The sequence below is a fragment of the Coenobita brevimanus genome, chromosome 71, assembly GCF_032717465.1.
Source record: "Coenobita brevimanus isolate Jiangsu-jjx chromosome 71, ASM3271746v2, whole genome shotgun sequence".
NCBI classification, from domain to species: Eukaryota; Metazoa; Arthropoda; class Malacostraca; order Decapoda; family Coenobitidae; genus Coenobita; species Coenobita brevimanus.
In genome coordinates, this window is record NC_137024.1 from 44,686,028 (window position 1) to 44,705,790 (window position 19,763).

Genomic DNA, 19,763 nt, shown 5'->3' on the forward strand with positions numbered 1-19,763 from the left:
GACAAATATACAGATACATATAGAGATTCACAGGTGGCCTCGTACACCCGTGAGAGTAGGGAAAAGGTCAACAGTTCCGTTATCTTTCCTCTCCGATAACGTACTGTACACTCAGAGAGGTTCCGTAAGCAAGGCCCATTATGGGTCTTGACCGTATCTTCTCAAGGTCTGACGAATACACAGAAGAATAGTCGAACCATCTGAAACACTTTTAGTAATGATAGGTTTCTCACTGTGTTTCGCCAGTGGTAATTTTTCTTCAGACGGAACTGGGAAGGCTGATTGTTCTTTGACTGAACTTTATTACTGTCACCGCCACACGAGTTGATTCACCAAGGGACAGAAGGGAGTCAGATATTGCCTTCATTAACCTCTTCTACAGGAGTGGCGTTTCATCAGATAAATAAGATCCTCTGATTTTGGCAAGCCTAAAACAAATCTACGTCATCGGGCTGAAGGTGTTACGTTCTTTCACCTGTGACAATACATATAACCCCGTGGAGTACGATGTCATTTCTTTTTATAATTCTGCTGTTGCCACCTACAGACGATTTTACTTAACTATATGAGATCCCTGGTAGTGAAGAGGTTGGAATCTAACTGTATTAACTTTTTTTAGCAACAGGACGTCTTTAAAATTTTCTTCCTGCTTCCACCAGACGAGGGGAGGGAGAAGGAGTCACGTTGCATGAATTTCGAGCCTACTCTTGTGAAGGGAATACTGACCGATGCTGAACATACTTTATATTTAAACTTATAAGGAAGCACATTATCCTCATAACTATATCCCCGACGTAATTTTCTGGCATAACAGGGCTTTACGAGCATTGTTTCTGTCTTAGCCGGGTAGATTTATTTATTTATTTATTTATTTATTTTTTTTGTTTATTAAATGAATGTATGATCCAGAACCAAAGACACAGAAAGCATGAGAGTAAGAGAGTTATCAAACGGCAACGGGCATATTGCTTGTTGGTTCTTTTACTGTTACCTGTATGCATTTCATTTTGGGGGGAAGGGGAGGATTATGGTTGGGACAATGATGATTACTTTTCTGTTGGAGCTAAGATCATCGAAAGAAAACATTTTTTTTTTTTTTTTTATGCGTCCGACTCTGGACATAGACTCAACAGCCTGTTACCTGAGGTTCAGCAGTCTTCTTACGTGCCACACGCTTTTTCATGTCACCACTTCGGCGCTAACACATACCGTTCTCATTAAATACACACAAGGAATACCTCATTTAAGACTGGTTTAATGGTATCAGAGTGTTTTTAGACTTCGATGAGTATTGTGGTAGATCTGTTTAAACGAAATGCAGACAGACTTACTTTGGGTTCTGCTCATCTTACAGCCAGTTGTTTCATTCAGCAGAAGGAAGCAGACGCTAAGTAAAGGATTAAATTAAGACGGGGGGGGGGGAGGCGACTTCTTACGTGGATTAAATTAAAATGGTGGGAAGGTTCTTACGTGGGTGTGGATGCCGACACAGGTAATAGTGGGTTTTTGACCCCCTTCCTGGCAGTCAGTCGGCTAAGCAAGAGGGGCAGGGTGTTGGGGATAGCCTCCTCGCTGAAGATTAATGCCGTGTTCACCATCATCGCTTTTAATTACCTGGGACGTCTGGCGTTGTGTGCTGATGGGGTTACAGGGGGAGTGAAGAAAAATGTTTGTCTGCTCAGTAATTTCCCCGTGTCGTGGGATATTCATGGGTATGTTCAGTTGGTCTGCAGTTCTTAGGGACATAGAAACTGATGGATTTGTGAGTATTTAGATCGGGTTACGGGTCTACACTTTAATAGTTTTATCATTCTCGTAGACGTAGGAAGTGATGAAACTGGGATTTGTGAAGAATTACTTCAGTTAACGTTCCGTGGGATTCTAATATCTCTGCTCTGTAATTCTTGCTATTTCATGAGATTCTTATGGGTCTGTTCATATGTTCTGTTGTGCCATGAGATTTTCATGAATCTACTCAATTGCTCTGCTGTGCCGTGAGATTTCTAATGTTTTTGCTCAATTTCTCTGCCGTGCCATGGGATTCTAATTAATTTGTTCAAATGCTCTGCCGAGCCGTGGGATTCTAATGCTTTTGTTCAATTGCTCTGCCGTGTCGTAGGATTCTAATGGGTCGGCTTATTTGCTCCGTCGTGCCGTGAGATTCTGCTGGGTTTGTCCAACAACTCTTCCAGGTTTGGGGACACCAGAAGAGAACTGATAGAAATGTGGACAACGTAGTTATGGATCAACTCAATCATTCGGCTGCTCTTGGAGGGGTGACGTTCGTGGGATTTTGGTTATAGGCATAGGGGGTACGGTTCAGCTCAACTGCTCCGCCGTGTGTGTGTGTGTGTGTGTGTGTGTGTGTGTGTGTGTGTGTGTGTGTGTGTGTGTGTGTGTGTGTGTGTGTGTGTGTGTGTGTGTGTGTGTGTGAGAGAGAGAGAGAGAGAGAGAGAGAGAGACAGAGAGACAGAGACAAAGACAGAGAGAGAGAGAGAGAGAGAATAACAGAGCGGCGGATGAAGAAGGGGTAGAAAGAAAGAGAAGAGACTGAAGGAATGAAACGATAGGTGAAGGGGAAAGAATGGTGAGAAAGAAAGGACGTGACAGGAGGAGGAGGAGGAGGAGGAGGAGGAGGAGGGAGAGGAAAGAAAGAGGAGGGATATAGGGAACAAAAAAGGAAAACATAAGGAGAGAGAAGGAAGAAAAGAAGAGGATGAACAAGGATGAGGAAGGAGAATATGAAGAGATGAGGAAGGGGAAAGGATGAAGAAGGGAGAATGGAGGAGGAAGAAAAGAGAACGGAGGGAAGAAGGGGGGAGAGACAGGGAGGGAGGGAGGGAGGGAGAGAGAGACAGGGAGGAAGGAAGGGGGGAGAGAGACATATTAGCATACACCTCTGTCGTACAAGGCAGCAATTACCGGCTCCCTAATATATTACACACTCCTCTCTCTCTCTCTCTCTCACTCTCTCCTTCAATGCTTCCCTTCGCTCTACTCATCTACCTCTTTTTTTTTTTCCCCTGCTCATTTTTTATCCTTTCGCGTCGATCCATCATCTCCCTCTTTCTTTCTCACTCTTCTTCCTCTTTTATTCTCCCCTCTTCTTTTTCTCCATTTCCCATCTTATTTTCCTCTGTTCTACCTCTCGCATTTTCCACACCTCTTTATATTGTTTCAGTTTCTCTCTCTTCCCTTTTTCTTGCTTTCATGCCCCTTGTCTTTCTCCCCCCCTCTCTTCCTCTCACTCATTACCCTCATTTTTCTAATTAGTCAACGCCTTCACAGCCCCCCCCCTCTACTTTCTCTCTCTCTCTCTCTCTCTCTCTCTCTCTCTCTCATTTCCTTATTTTTTTTCTCCAATTTCCACCTCCCATGTACTATCTTTGCTCATACATCTCTTATGAAGTAAACAGCCCACATACCGCCACGTCAAAGCATTGGTTTTCCTGTACCAAAGAAAACCAAACCTTTTTTGAGGGTAACTCTGGTAATTATTTTTTAACCCCTCCAAACTATTTTATTCAACTCCGGAGAGACTTCCTGGACTGGAGGGGTAGGTACTGTTCTTATTAAGCCCATCGCTACAAAATTTTATCTCCCCTAAACTGAATGAAATCGTCTGGCAGCAAGAAGAATTAAATAAAATGGGCGGACCCAAGCTCACGAAGTTGATAGTCGGACGAAGCCAAAGGAGTAAAAAATGCGAGTGACTAATGCAAGAAGTTGACGGAGGAAGAAAAGGGATGGTAAGGAGGGGAAAAACAGAGAACAATGACGCAGGAAAATGAACTTAAATCAATAGCAATGTACAACGTCCATAATATCTCGGGAACCAATAGTGATATCAAGGTGAAATTTTTCATACACATTCCTGGCATTATGGGAAACCTTTTTAGGTATAAAATACTGAAATCCGTTAATTTTCAAATGTTTGTCGATTTTTGTAACATCTAGTTTTGCTACAACAAGGTTGCAGTCAGTAATAATTCTTTAATGCGAAAGGGGAAAAAAATAAGCGAAACTAAAGTGATCAAATAGAAAACTTTTCCTGATTTTGTTGCCCCAGCTGCGGAGATGCCTGGCTTCTCCGGGCATCTCGGCTAGAACTAGTATATTTGTAAACTACGCTAACTTTCAGTATACCAACTAATCCTTCTTGTTCTTAGTTGACTCGATTTTATAAAAATTATACGCATTGGAAACCTTACTGTGTTAACTTTTGACTGGTATCTTGTATTGGGGCACTTAAACACCTGTGATTTAGTACAGTTAGTGCAGTATGAAACACTATTGTATAATCGGTGTTTTATCTTCAAATATTTTAGTTATTATTACAAATTATTACTACTACTACCACCGCCACAACCACTACCATTACTAGGCTAGCTCACTCTCTTACTATTCAATACATTGTCACTTCATACTCCTTCACCGTTCACAGAATACAATCATATCCCTCCCTCCCCCCCCCCCACCACCACAAGCACCACTTACCCAAAGTTTGAATATTCGCTTTAAGGGCAACACTGATTCCAATGGAGCACCTGGCGTACAGCTTATTATCTAATTTTGTATAGGCCTACTTATGTTTGACTAGCTTATGTAACTTATAATGAAGTGATTCTGTTGAAAATATAATTGTCTGCTTTCCTGTAACTGTGTCGTAATCTCTTCTGTTGCATTTTATCGTATATTGATGCCTCCAGCCCATTTAAGCCAGTTGCTTATTTCTTTACGATCCCCTGTAATGAGTAACTGTGTTCTAGTTAATTATTCAGTTTAAAATACAAAATGCACTGATATTTTTGGAATCATATATGGTATTCATTGTCTGGGACTGGGGCATACCTTAGTCATCCTAAACTCTGCAGCAACAGTAAACTGTAAATGACAATGAAAGCATAATTATGCAGTACGACACTTCTCAAATTTCACATAGGACACCATACAGTACTGGTACATATTATTCGACCACACTGATGCCTAATATTGATCTCATCAGTCTAAATATTTCCCGTGGTTATTTTACTTTGAGAATTTTCGAACAACAAAGTTGGTTAAAAACAAGTCTTAGAAACCAAATGAAAAAGTGCGTATTCAGATATTGACTATTGATTTTTTTTTCTTTTTTTAGTCTTCGGTGCCCGTCCTTTCAGGACGGCTAAAACTTTGGAATGATCCCGACTCTGAAACTGCTGTAACCCTTCACCGAGAGGTTTTCATATGCCGAGTAAAGATCTAAATAATCCTGCCATTAAAGTACCTTTTTTTTTTTTTTTTTTTTCCGGCCTATCAACCATTGGGGCCGAAGCCCCTGGTTATTAAGGCCGTGTATACATATATATATGTATATACATTTAAACATATATACATATATATACAAACATATATATATACATACATACACACACACACACACACTCACACACTTCCACGCATACATACAGACACACTTTCATGCAAACGTACATATATATATATATATATAATAATTTTAATCTTATTTATTTTTTTTGTATTTTTATTTTTTTAATTTTTTCTTGGTTTTATATTTTTTATACCTTATAAAGAAAAACTAATCTAAAGACCCTAAAACTAATCACCTAACAGACAAATCGCTAACCTATACTAAATCCTACAGAGACAAATAGCTAGACCTACACTAATGGCAAAAATACCTCGACTAACAGAACATCATCGACTGCAGATATGTAATGCCTTTCTACATTACATACCTGCACTCATCACCTGGTGACTGTCAGTCGAGGCACAACCTAATATAGGGGACATCAATATATGAAAGGGAACCAGACGAGTCAGGAACATTTCCATATACGTCAGCTGTCGTCCCTAATTAGAATAACTTAAGCAAGATAATATAATGTATTTACATAATTTGTACAAAAAGTGAAGAACCTCGCCCAGCAGACCACCATCGACTGCAAGTGCCCAATACCTTCCTATATTGCACACTTGCACTCATCATCTGGTGACTGTCAGGCGAGGAACTTGGCTTAATGTAGGGGACATCTATATTAGAAATAGATCGGTGGGAGGAGGAACTATTTAAAATATGTCAACTGTCAACCCTAATTAATATTACAATATATACATATTTACTGTTCATAAAAACCATAACCACGCAGTAAAAAAGTCACATCACTCTGATCAGTCCGGTCTCTCTCAAGAAAGCCATCAATTTATCAGTCATAACAATGTCCCCATCACCCAGGATGGTGGAAAGGGTGAAGGGGACGTCTACTGCGCCGCAGTAATTTATAAGTGAAGCACGTTCACGAATAAATCGCCGACAGCGCAGGATGATATGACTAATAGATAACACCGCATTAGATGTCACAGTGCGGTGGGAAGCGTCTTTCCATATATGGTTTTATGTGGGTTACAATGGTGGCATTCAGCCGTAGCCGTGCCAACACTTTTTCTTCTAGGCGACTGGGACGGTTGGCAGTGTCCCAGTCGCCCAGGTACGGCTTACAAGTTGGAATATTTAGTCTGGTCCACTGACCTTGCCACAGAAGATTTATAGATTTCTTTCCGAGAGATAGACTCGACCGTAGATCACGAGGAACGTCCCAAGTCTCCTCGAGCTCCACAGCCGACTTTGCAAGTAAGTCAGCCTGCTCATTGCCGTAGATACGACAATGACCAGGCACCCAGATCAGCGTGAATGACTTGTTGCATGAATGCAACTTATTAACGATGCGGCCCTGGATCTCATGAGAGTCCGTAGTGCAAGATGCAATTGCCTGAAGGGCTGATTTTGAATCTGAAAATATGACAAATGAGTCATGCCTAGAGCTGAGAGCATAGTCTATGGCTTTGTCAATAGCAAAAAGTTCTGAAGTAAACACAGATGTATGAGTCGGCAACCGATACCTGAGGGCACATTCAGTCGACCACACACTTGCACCCACACATTCACTCGACTTGGAGCCGTCGGTGTACAATTGATGGGACCCCAAGTGACGAACAATGATGTTACGAAACAAGTGGTGGACCTCCGCCTCCGGCGCCATGGCCTTTGGTGCTGGGAGCCATGTGACATCGACTGTAAAGCCGGGTGGCTCCCAAGGCGCTATATTTTTAAGCACCAACTTGTCACAGTCACTGGGGTCCACATCAAGCTCCTGAGTCAGTAAGTGGAGGCGAGCGGCAAGTGGCCGACGCACCCCCCGCAGAAGGTGGTGGTATTGACGCAGGGGGGTACAGGCCACATTGCCGATATTACTTTTCCTTAACGTCCTTATGCCATAGGACAAGGCCAGGTGGTCACGGCGAATACGGAGGGGAGGCACATTCGCCTCCACTTCCATACGAGTCACACGGGTACACCGGACGGCTCCAAGACTCATTCGCAAACATTTATTTTGTAACACATCCAATCCTTTCAGAGTGGCATCGGATGCCGAGCCATACACCTGTGCGCCATAGTCTAGCTTCGATCGAATAAGGGACTTATACACCATTAATAAAGATTTTCTGTCGGCACCCCAGGTAGTACCCGCTAGGTACTTGAGGACATTTAACGGTTTATCACAACGAGCAAGCAAAGTATTAACGTGAAGTTTAAAATTCATTCTACGATCAAAATGTATTCCTAAAAATTTTACAGAATTTTGAAAAGGTACCGCCTGATTATCCAAAGTTAAGCACAAATTAGGTATGTTACGATTAGTGAAGACTATAGCGGCACACTTACGGACGGAAAACTTAAATCCCCACTGCAAGGCCCATTGGTGGACGGAGTCAAGGGCTGCTTGAATCCGCCCAGCCGAAAATTGTGCATTACGGGAAGAGTGCCATATTGCACAATCGTCAGCGTAGAGCGAGTATTTAAGATTCCTCGGGATGGGAGCTGATGACAGAATATCATTGATCATAATACTAAATAAAGTAGGACTAAGCACACTTCCCTGTGGCACCCCGTTTTCCTGGATAAATATATCCGATGTTACGTTACGGAGTAATTTGACAGAGAAAGTTCTGTCCCTTAAGAAATTTGAGATAAAAACAGGTAAATTTCCTCTTAAACCATAAGCATAGAGCTTCATTAGTATACCGTGTCGCCAGGTCATGTCATAGGCTTTATGGATGTCCAAGAACACCCCTATCATGAATTCTTTATTGGCAAATGCCTCTGCAACACAATGCTCCAAATTCATTAAATGATCTAGTGAACTTCTGTATTTACGGAAGCCACATTGTTGATCATTTAACAAATTCTTCGACTCTAAAACAAAAAGAAGCCTATTGTTAACCATACGTTCCATGACCTTACATAGACAAGAAGTCAACACAATAGGACGAAATGAAGTGGGATTCATAAGACGACCAACCTCTTTGGGTATCGGTATGACGTGCGCAAAGTGCCATGAGTTTGGGAACGTTCGAGACGCCCAAATCTCATTGTACAATGCTAACATCTTAATCAGGTTGTCCTGATTAAGATGCTGGATCATACCGTACGTGATGGTGTCTGGTCCAGGGCTGGTGTCTTTACAGGATTTAAGGGCAAGGAGCAGTTCATCTAGCGTAAACTCTTGGTTGTACGGGGAGTTTACGTCTTCTGTGGCAAAGTCTAATATCTGTAGCTCAGCCGTGCGTTTATGATGTTGGAAACGCGGGTCATAATTGGCTGAGCTACATACATGAGAAAAACTCCTGGCGAGGATGTTAGCAACGTCCACGGGCTCGTCATAGATGTTATTATTAACCTGAAGGGTGGTGATTGGAAAATATGGGCCTTTATTATTTAATATTCTTATAGTGGACCAGACTTTACGTAATGGAGTTGTACGAGTCACCGTGGACACAAAGGACCGCCAGGAGTCACGTTTGGCCCTTCTTATTGTTCTCCTTGCCTCAGCCCGTGCCTGTTTGTATGCAATAAAGTTTTCCTCAGTGGGCTGACTATCAAAAATCCTGTATCTCCTATTGCGTTTTCTTAATGCTTGTCGGCAATCCGGCGTCCACCAATGTGCTCTATGCTTCGCATGAACTGTAGAAGTCTTGGGAATAGCAGCCTCAGCTGCATGTAATATGGATTGGGTTATATTTTCGACCTTAACATCTATGGTCTCCCCAGATATATCTAAATTGGCGATCCTTGAGAAGGATCCCCAATCTGCTTTCTTATAGTTAAATTTTGGAGGTGGAGGGTCCGAAATGATGTCGCGTGTATAAGAAAGACAGATGGGTAAATGATCACTTCCCAAGGAGTCGTCGTAGGGGTCCCATGAGAGATCTTGATGTATACCAGGGGAGGCCAAAGATAAGTCAATGGCCGAAAAGTTACCAGTACGATCATCTACACGAGTCGCTCTACCATCGTTCAGAAGACAGAGGTTGGACTGTAGTATTAGGTCGGCTACTTGCTCCCCACGACCATCAATCCTCAAGCTACCCCACTGATAGTGATGGGCGTTAAAATCGCCCAACACTAACCTATTTCCAGGCAGATGTTCAACTAGTGAATTTAAAGCATCACTATCAATGGGGCCATGTGGGGGACAGTACAGAGAGCAAATAGACAGATACGTGTTATTAAATTTTACTCTGCACGCGACAGCTTCCAGAGTAGAATTTAGAATCACTTCCGTTTGTGGGTGTGATTTGTGTGTGTAAATGGCAACTCCGTGACCTTCATATCTTCTATACGAGTGGTAGTGTCTGAACTGTGAAGGATCAGGATGATCCTCCAGGCGCGTCTCCTGTAAACAAACAACGTCTGGCCTGTGTAGTGAAAGCAAGATAGCTATATTATGTAACTTATTCCCAATACCTCTACAATTCCACTGCAGTATAGTGAATGCGGCGGTTTAAGATTTTCGAGGGTGGCCAGTGTGCTTAGTCTTTTTATGCCCCCCGCGACCAGGCGAGTGGCTACCGGGGGACCTATCCCGGTGCTTGTTTGTGGAGATCTCCATAGTCTCATCAATAACGAGGCTCCCAGATTCCATCGAGGAAGAGCTATTCTTTCTCTCCCTCGCTGGACCAGGAGCAGGAAGGACATGAGGACGTGACTGTTTGGTGAGGGTGGTCAAGTTAATTTTATCTGACTTGTCAGGCTTCTGTTTTGACCGCACTGACTGCGAAGGAGCAGCGGCAGCCTGAGAGTATGAAGTGGCAATAGGGATGTCTGTCAGAGAGTTGGAACGTACAGGAGGCTTAGACTGAGAGGTAGGGCGTGGGGCATGAGGAGCGAATGTTAGGTCAGCCTGTGTTTCAACAGTGCACATCACGGGACGGGACACAACCGCCGATGCATAGGAGACATTAGGCTTGGGAGTTGCATGCAACTCCTTCACCTTCTTCCTTGCATCGTAAAAGGAAATGCCCTCGGTCGCCTTCACTGTGCAGACCTCTTTCTCCTCCTTCCACTTGGGACAAGCCCTCGAGGAAGTGGAGTGAGAATCCTTACAGTGGAAGCAACACTCCGTCTCAGGTGTACAGTGTTCAGCAGAATGTCCCACATTCGCGCACCTACCACACACTGGCTGGGAAGCCCTACAAGCCTTTTCATGATGCCCATAAATCTGGCATTTTAAGCAACGCAAGGGGTTCGGGATGTATGGTCTGACGTTAAGAATTTCATATCCAATTCTGATGTTTGAAGGTAAAGCAACTTTGCCGAACGTTAGGACAACTGTGGCGGTCTTCGTCTTCCTGCCTTCCGAGAATCTAGTTATGAAACGGGCCTCTATAACATCCTGCTGAGCAAGTTCTTGTACGATCTCTTCCTCCTCCATGACCACAAGATCTCTGCAGGTGATCACACCTTTGCAGGAATTCATGGAGTGAGGGATCGTGGTCTGAACATCATAACAGTGGAACTTGCTCAGTTTTAGCAAATCCTTTACCTGACTTGAGTTCCTAGTTTTAACGAGAAGATCTCCACTCGCAAGTTTTTTCACTTGTTCCACTTCACCTGCACACCCATCAATCACCTTCTTGATGATAAAGGGATTGAGGCTGGACAGGGGAGTGGGACCAACCGCATGTATCTGTACAAACTCAGCATTTCTAAAATCAATGTCAAGACGGGTACGTGTCTGGGGCCGTTCAGTCTGGGGGTAGTCAGTCCGTGAGACAGTCGGGGGTCGGTCAGGACTACCTCCCCCCCTGAAGGTGGGGGAGGCAGCAGTGGCGTCCGCCATAGTTACCACTTCCCCCTCACGGGGGAAGTGGGAAGAGAGAGAAAAACGACCAAGGGAGAATTGCCTGGGGAACACACACCTAATCTGAGATTACCCTCTCAAACCAGTCTCGGGAGGACGCGCCCGTGTGTAACTCACACCCCAGAGCGATCAGTGGGGGGTACACTCCAGAGGTGAGTAAGCAAAGGCAATCTCAGGAAACAGATATAGACACTTACTATATCTCTAAAGGGCTGGGAGGAAAATGAGGTCTAGCTAACCTAACTTTATTGAAAAACGCCCTAGTGGCGGACAAAACAAAGCTAAAGCCGGTGAGGCAACCCTGCAGCTAGACGAGAGCTCAGAAACACGTCTTCACTCTTGGCAACCATCCATCAAAGTCCTTAAAGTACCGAAAAACAACTTACTGAAAAGGCAAGCACGATTAGAGGTTGCCCCAGTTTTACACTCACCCACCCACTAGCCTGGGAAACATTGAGTTTAAGTGTTCTCACTCGAACAATCTCCTTCGAACAAAGATTCTGAAATACGACCTGAGATGTCGTGGAATATTTGCTTAGTTTATCGTGAAACCAACCTAGTTGATGCAAAAGTTCTGCATATCTATGCAGTACTTTGTTGTTATTCCTGTCGCTCAGTTCTGGCCGCGGCTAGTTCTCAGCTTCTATGTGGAATTCGATTGTGTAACACTACATGAATCTTTAGCCGATACATAGGTAATTTTGATCAATTTCAGTACGGCACAGTCTTGGATGTCTTTTAAGTTAACGACACACTCAAAGAAAAATATACATCCAGTCTTTACATGCTGAATCACTGGACGACACGTTTGAAAATATCCTCCAGTAGCCTAACTTCCGTATACATATACCTACTACTTACATCAATTAACAACAAAAAAAAAAAGTTACACACAGAATCAACTGTTCCAGTGAGAAACATGAACAGCAACAGTGCTCATTTTAAAACCATCGATCACGTCCCTTTTTTTATTCAAAGTTCTGCCAAGGACGTTAGTTCACCTTAAATTTCACTGTAGCTACTTTACACACCTAGGGCATGTTTAATACTTTCATTCCTGACGCATCATATTAACGAGTAAAATATGGGCAGAGAAACATATATGCAAACCCACAGCTTAGAAGGGTTAGTCAGCAAAAGGGTAATGAGCAGCAAAATTGGTAGAACATTTGAGTATGCATGTCTGATACCTTATCTTTTCTTGACAGTATTCTAACATCTGCCCCAGCCACCACTGTTCATGTCTCCAAAACACTCCAGTGTAAGTTGTTTTTTCCGAATTCTGTTTAGTGGTATTGACTTTGAATCTGAGAATATTAACGACAGTATCAAATTTATCAGTGTCCCAGATATTTCATGTTCTAAGACTACGGCCGTAACCATTAAATCGGCCTGAACATTTTCCAGTAAAGTTGGCTCACATCTAAAAATTGTGCAATAGCGTGGGTGAGTGGGGAGTGACTACATGAGTGAGTAGTGAGAATGAAAGAGTGGGATGAGGGTGGAAAATGAGTAAGCTAGTGAATGAGTGCGTGGGGAGAGTAAATGAGTTAGGACTAAGAGAGAGAGAGTGATTGAGGGAGTGTGTGACCCAGTCTGTGGTCGAGAAAGTAAATGTATGAGTGAGGAGAGAGCTATTGAGTGAACGAGTGAGTGGTGAGCAAGTGAGTAGGAATAAGAGTGGGTGAGTGACTCGGGAATGAATGACTGAACTGTAAGCTAATGAGTGTGTGAGTGATTAGGAAGCGAATGAGTGATCACTGACTGAGGGAGGAGTGAGTGGGAAGTGAATGAGTGGGAAGTGCGTGACTGGGCGAAATGAGTTTTTAAGAAGGAAAGAGTTAAGTGAGCGGAGATGGAATGAGTTGAAATATAGTTAAAGATGGAATGAAGCGAGCAGGAAATGAAGGACTGAAGGCAGCAGAAGATTGCGTAGATCAGGGAGATATAAGAAAAGGCGGGGGGAGGGGAGATAAGGATATGGGTGCGACTGAGAGGAGGAAAGTAGCAAGAGAGGGGAAGGAAAATGGTGAGGAGGGAAGATAGGGAAGAAGGTGAGAGAAAAGTAGGGAATAACTAGAGAATGGAGAGTGATGGACACACACACACACACACACACACACACACACACACACACACACACACACACAAAGGTTAAAACACGATTTAGACCTAACTTATGGGAATGGTTGAGGGTCAGGAAAATATATTTAAGTACAATCAAATGTCAGGGCATAGGGTGAAGTTAAAATATTCGGCCCTTAGACCATTCTTGTGTTAAGTCTTGTTCTAAATAACCGCGTTTTTGTCGTCCAAGCTGACGGATCGGATCTGAAGCCTTCTTCGGTGAAACCAAGCTGCGCCGTTTTTGTCGGTCAAATTGATACGAAGCCGGCCCAAGCATTTGTCATCAAAATCAAAACCGTCTTCGTATCTCACCCAAGCATGGTCGGGAGCAGTCTTCGTGCAGCTTGGGGAGAGTGAGAATGGCCAACAAGGACACGTAAATGATAAATATCGTGAAATTTGCACGATGTACATGAAATTAGGGTGCAGGTGGCTAATATTAACGACATATATAGTCAATTCAGCACAAACAAGGGCTCCGTGTAAATTGCATATTCGTTAGATGATTTTCGGCGAATCCCTGTTAACATTGCAATCGGCAAGTGTAATTTTTCGGCTCTACGTATCCTGGACTGTTTTTGCGGACAAATCAAGCACCCCAAGACGCGCTTGGAATCCCAAGCTCCAGCTTGGACGACTAAAACACGGCTAAGTTATACTTTTCACAACACATTCTCTCTCTCTCTCTCTCTACTTTTTAATATTTAAATATTTCCAGCTTCCGGCTAACACATCCTGTCTACTCACATATTATAACGTAAGTGGCTTAGCAAGATACTAATAGCCACACTGCAGCATCATTGGTTTTCTTTAACCACAGAAAACCACAGCCCTAACAGGGGTACTCGTAATTACAGAGGAGTTTTTACTTATTTGTTTGCTTATTGATTTATGTTTAGAAAGATGGACGTAGCATGGCCAATGACTTAAAAAACAGAAGTAGAGATAGCAAAGATACAGTGTGTCTGGGTGGAAAATCACACGGATGTGAAAACAATGGACCAGGGAAATACACAATCGCATATAATACCCGACACTCGTACTAATAACATATCAACTTGTTCACAAAGACGCATCGCGTAATACCGGTGCCACCAAAAGAAGAAATCTCTCGCCAGAACCTAGAACGATTTAAAAAGACCTAACACCTGATGTGCAAGTTGAGATAGTGTTGCCATACGTCCAGATTTTCCCGGACATGTCCTGCATTTAAGTGTCAATATCTTTGTCCGTGAGGAATTTTTAAAAATCTCCTAAAGTCCTGAATTTCTGATTCCATAATTTTTTCTCGAAAAATTTAATATATCATTAAACTCTGTAATGACGAGAGAGAGAGAGAGAGAGAGAGAGAGAGAGAGAGAGAGAGAGAGAGACTTTGGTAGTTTTCGTCAGCTGGCAAAATTTGCCAACTTGGCTGATTTAGCACTGACAGCTAGCTAAAATGTCGCCTTCTCCTCTTGTTCAGCCACGCTTTTTTTTTTTTTTTTTTTTTTCGTACAGAGTACTATTATAGTAATAAAAATAATGGTAACTGTATTCAATTACTGGTTGAGTTTTAACTTTTACACTGTAGAATTTGTTATTATTACAGTATCTTATCCGGCATGTAAGGCGCTTTAGCATTTATCATGAACTAGCCAATTCTGTACTTTGCCTGTTGTCCATATTACAAAAAGATCAAAGATTGTGGTATTGTAGTGTACATTAGTACTGGTGTAAACACACACATAATATATATATATATGTATATATATATAAAGGCTTCATAACGCCAAAGGCCCAAACTGTGTGCTGGGGGGTGTCGGGGGGGGGCAGCAAGGGTTTCATTGTAGGCATCCAATATTTTGACTTCACATAATTATGGCAGTCCTAAGTTAAGAGATATTCTAAGAAAACTGGTAGTCGAAAATAATAAAACTACAGGACTACTTGGGAACATAAAGATTTAACACAGCATCCTATTACAGAACTATTCACAATACTGACGACTACGAGAGGATGACTAGGATGCAATCATCACTGAATAATTACGCACATTAAACATCATCGAGCATTATTAGGCATAAGACACTCGAATATATTAATTTTTATTTACACTATATTGACCAAGCTATTTAGCAAATATTTTAGTGTTGATATAACGCGACTGTAGCTTAATGGGAAAAATAGTGAAAATAGTTATTTTCGATGGGGATGTGAGCGATATTGTAGCAGCTTTTAGGGATCGGCGAGTCTAGCGACATTTGAAACTTCGGGTTGGCAACCCTTGGTGGGGACTGGGGTGGGGTTTTATGATGGGCGGTACCAGTGCTTAAATTCCCACCGTCACTAGCTCAAGAGTTGCCATTGATCGCCAGCTAGTTCAATATGGAAGTCGGGCTACTCATGCAGAGACCACAGACATTGCATATCATTAACAATCTCTCCCGTGATATTTAATGATATACCGTACGTAAGTTCATGATATTATTCTTTAGTAGTTAAACTAATTTCCTAGTTATGGTTTAATGCGTTAAAAATAGGAAAACGTTACTATAGGAACCGTGAAAGCACACCGGGTGTGACAGCATTCCTCACTTATTTACAAGTCTCTAGGTGCACATTTTGTTTGAAACCCATATAATTTAGGTTTCAAAATTAACACTGCTTCATCTCCAAAATGCTGAAGAAAATCTACAAAGTTTTTCATATGAAAATTGCACAATGCTTACAGCCGAAATCGTGCAGAGACCGCCGGCCGATATCCGACAATGCCGAGGGCTCCAAAATACCGTACAAAAAGTCAAAACAACAGGCCAGTGATGTACCCTGAACATGGTATTTCTCTAGACTTCAAGAAATACTTCAGTGTAGTCACTGTCCATTTTTCTCTGGTTTTCCATGATCTTTATACAATAGGTCCAGCAGGGCAGTAGACATACGTGAGTTTGTTATTGTTTAAAATCCTAACGTACGATCTTGAGCCATGTCGTGCTAATATTTCTTAATGAAGAATCGTTACATGTTTCTCATAACGCTGTTTATTTTGTTTTGATTGACAAATACATGAAATGGATGTAAAATAAAGCTTATCGATATTTAAGGAGGAAAAACTAATAACTGTCCCCAAACCGAGATGGTAGACTCAGTCCACCATTTCTTTATTTTCTTTGACTATAATAAAGCCTCTCTTCCTTGTAGCAGTGACTAAAATAATGTTGTTATAACTTCTCCCTTCCTTTTAGTGACACAGAGGGCACATAAAATGAACGGAGTTTAGTAGACCAACTTTGATCTCGAAAATTAAATAATCTGGTGAAGAGTGGCATTTTTCCTTGGTTAGTGACATCGGGGAAATTAGATATGATACCGATTACTTTTCTGTCCAGTATAGGTGGTATCGATTACCAATACCGATACTTCAGTTTAAGAAATCATAGTCTTGTTAACTGGATGAACTCCCTCAAAAATAAATGATATAATTCACAATGAGGGCATTCCAAGTTATTGTCACTGCATGGCAATCTAGTCTATGAATGTCAATGCGACACCGCCCTCCAGCAAAGTAATATTATTGTAGTCAACACTTCCCAGTAAATTTTTCAAAACTATTTTCAGTAACTCGATTTTTATTTTCTTGTTCGCAGGGTATTCGATACAACTATCAGTATCGATGCTTCAAAGTAAATAGCTGGTATCGGTAGTATCGATACTCTGGTACCGATACGCCCACCACTAGCGGGGTACATGTGAACGTGCCAGTAAAGCAGCCGCCGTGCAAGGGACTGGAAGCACATTAGTTATGGGCAAGTTCTCCGGCCGTCGTGCCTTAGTAACTGGTGCTGGGGCTGGGATTGGCCGGGCTCTGGCGCTCAGTATGGCAGAGATGGGGGCAGAAGTGTTCGCGCTAAGCAAAACAGCTGCTAACCTGGAGTCCCTGAAAGCGGAATGTCCAAGAGTCAACACGATCTGCGTTGATGTGGCAAACTGGGAAGAAACCCGTGAAGCTGTCAAAAAAATTACACCCATTCATCTGCTGGTTAACAATGCTGCATGTGCTCTGCTGGAGCCGTTCTTGGAAGCCTCGCCAGAGAATTTCGACCGGTCATTCAGTGTGAACGTGAAAGCAGTGATGAACGTGACGCAGGTGGTGGCAGGGGATCTGGTGGCTCGTAAACTGAGGGGCGCCGTGGTGAACGTGTCTTCAATAGCAGGTCAACGAGCTATCCCAGAGCATGCTGCCTACTGTTCAACCAAGGGTGCCCTGGACATGATGACGAAGGTGATGGCACTGGAACTGGGACCGAAGGGGATCCGTGTGAACGTTGTGGCCCCAACTGTGGTCATGACGAACATGGGACGGGCGATTTGGTCTGAGCCTGCTAAACAAGGTTTGGTGATAGGTAGGACCCCCCAGGGAAGGATTGCCACGGAACGTGACGTGGTGAACGCCATAGCTTACCTTCTGAGTGACGAGGGTGATATGGTAAATGGCCACGTGTTGCCTGTTGACGGTGGCCTTCTGATAACTTGAATGGAATGATAACATCAGTCTGTAAAGGCAACTGATTAAAAGCTATACTCAATATCTCTAGTTTTAATTTTCAAGTGTATTATTAACATTGCTCTTAAACCCTGCCTCTGAACAGACACCTGGGACGAGGTGGTGTATTTAATCAATTTTGACCGAAAAAGACCTGGGGCAAGGTCAAATGTAGCCTCAGGAATAAGGGTCTAAAATACGGAGACTCAGAGATCGAGCAGCACTGAGAGCTGCAATTAGCTGACCATAGCCGACGCATGCATGTTGGAGCCTCCTTTATAAATTATACGAACTGGGAATGGGTCATGAGTTAAGGTAATGAAAAAGGTTCAGGACGCGTCACAATGTGAAAGCTGTTGTTATTCTCATCATTCAGTTAGAGGCGTGGCTAGTTCTCTGCTTCCATATGTAGTCATGTAACATTGGTTGAATCTTAAGTCGATGCACAGGAATGGGCGTCATCTGTTCTCTAAAAGTAGGAGGGACGGGTTGCTAATTTTGGCAAGCTAAGCGAGCCTATACAGTAACTTTTGATGCATAGCCTATTAAGGCTATATTAAAATGAATACATGGCATTAATGAAAAAAAAAATCTCAAATCATAAACAAGCTGTCTGGAGTATCCTCAAAGAGTAGTTACCGTATATTTTGCTTCAATTATCATTTATTAACTAGACCAAGCAGGCCATACAACACAGGCCATACAACACAGTACATACAGACTTAACAAAGGAGAATCATTAAAAAAATAGCTTTCCTTGTTTTAATGACTAATCCAGGTGTTCTGGTGCCAATATTGTTTCCCATGACTAGTTGTAGTTTCACACTATTGTTACATATTACATACAAAGTTGTTTATTCACAATTAATAATGTATAAGATACTATGAATGATAAGCAACCAAACGCCATTTGACTGTAAAGTGTGGCTTGGGATGGGTTGCGCAATCAGACATCTGTTTTTAATAAAAAACCTAGAGTAAAGGGAAGGCAATAGAGAAATATGAATTGTATACATGTTTAAGTCTTGGGGGAAATATTTACCTTGCTGGTATACTTTAATGTAATCAATACTATTTTATTGAGGTGTATAATGTACATGGTATAGCTATGATGCTTCTATTCATGTATAAATCCCAGTTGTCTGTGGGGTTTGGCATCTCTATTTTTTGCTGATTTCAGCGCCACTCCCCAGTGGGGGAAGGCGGCTAACAGCAGAAAGCACGTATCACTAGAACGAGAGGGACGTACAACTCTGAGCTCTCTCCGTGTCGCAGTTGTATTTTTCTGTGGCCAATAAATAGTTAATCTGCTCAGTTTCAGTCTCACCTGCACACGCTCCCTCTACATTCCTTCAACAGGATTTACACCGATTCCCACCATCTCCAGTGTGTGAGAGACTTTGGTGAAGTGTCAGCCGGAAGTGACTTCGAGCAGGAGCAACATAACCTTGCTTGGTTGTGAGGTCACGACTCAGCTGATAATTGGTGATCAGCTGTGGGGTTCCAAGCTGATATATATCAGTGACTAGTTGAGGAATTCCATAGCCGAAACGATTACAATGGCGAGATTCCTATGCTACTGATCCACAGGATTATTAATCTATAACAGAATAGCAAGACTCAACATGCATTCCAAAGCACTTTTTGTGACTAGCACCCGTACACATATTTAAGATGGAGATGGAATTTCTGTACCTAGCTAAAGTGAAGATTATAAAAAATTTCTGTTTTCTGTGCAAATTTCTACTAAAAATTTGGACTTTTTAAAACATTTGTGTCAGGTATATTACGGTATCCCTTGTGAGGTGTGGGGACCCAAGGATTTCATAATCTAACACTGGCCTTGGGTTCCTTCTTCCTTGAATAAAAAAAAAAAAAAAAAGTGCCCATGCAGCCTACACCCCTAACAGCAT

General features: G+C 42.4%; 1 pseudogene; it reads left to right on the forward strand.

Annotated features, from left to right (window-relative positions):
• Positions 1-17,088: 17,088 nt before the first annotated feature.
• LOC145406882 (L-xylulose reductase pseudogene) lies at positions 17,089-17,887 on the forward strand (annotated as a pseudogene).
• Positions 17,888-19,763: the final 1,876 nt, after the last annotated feature.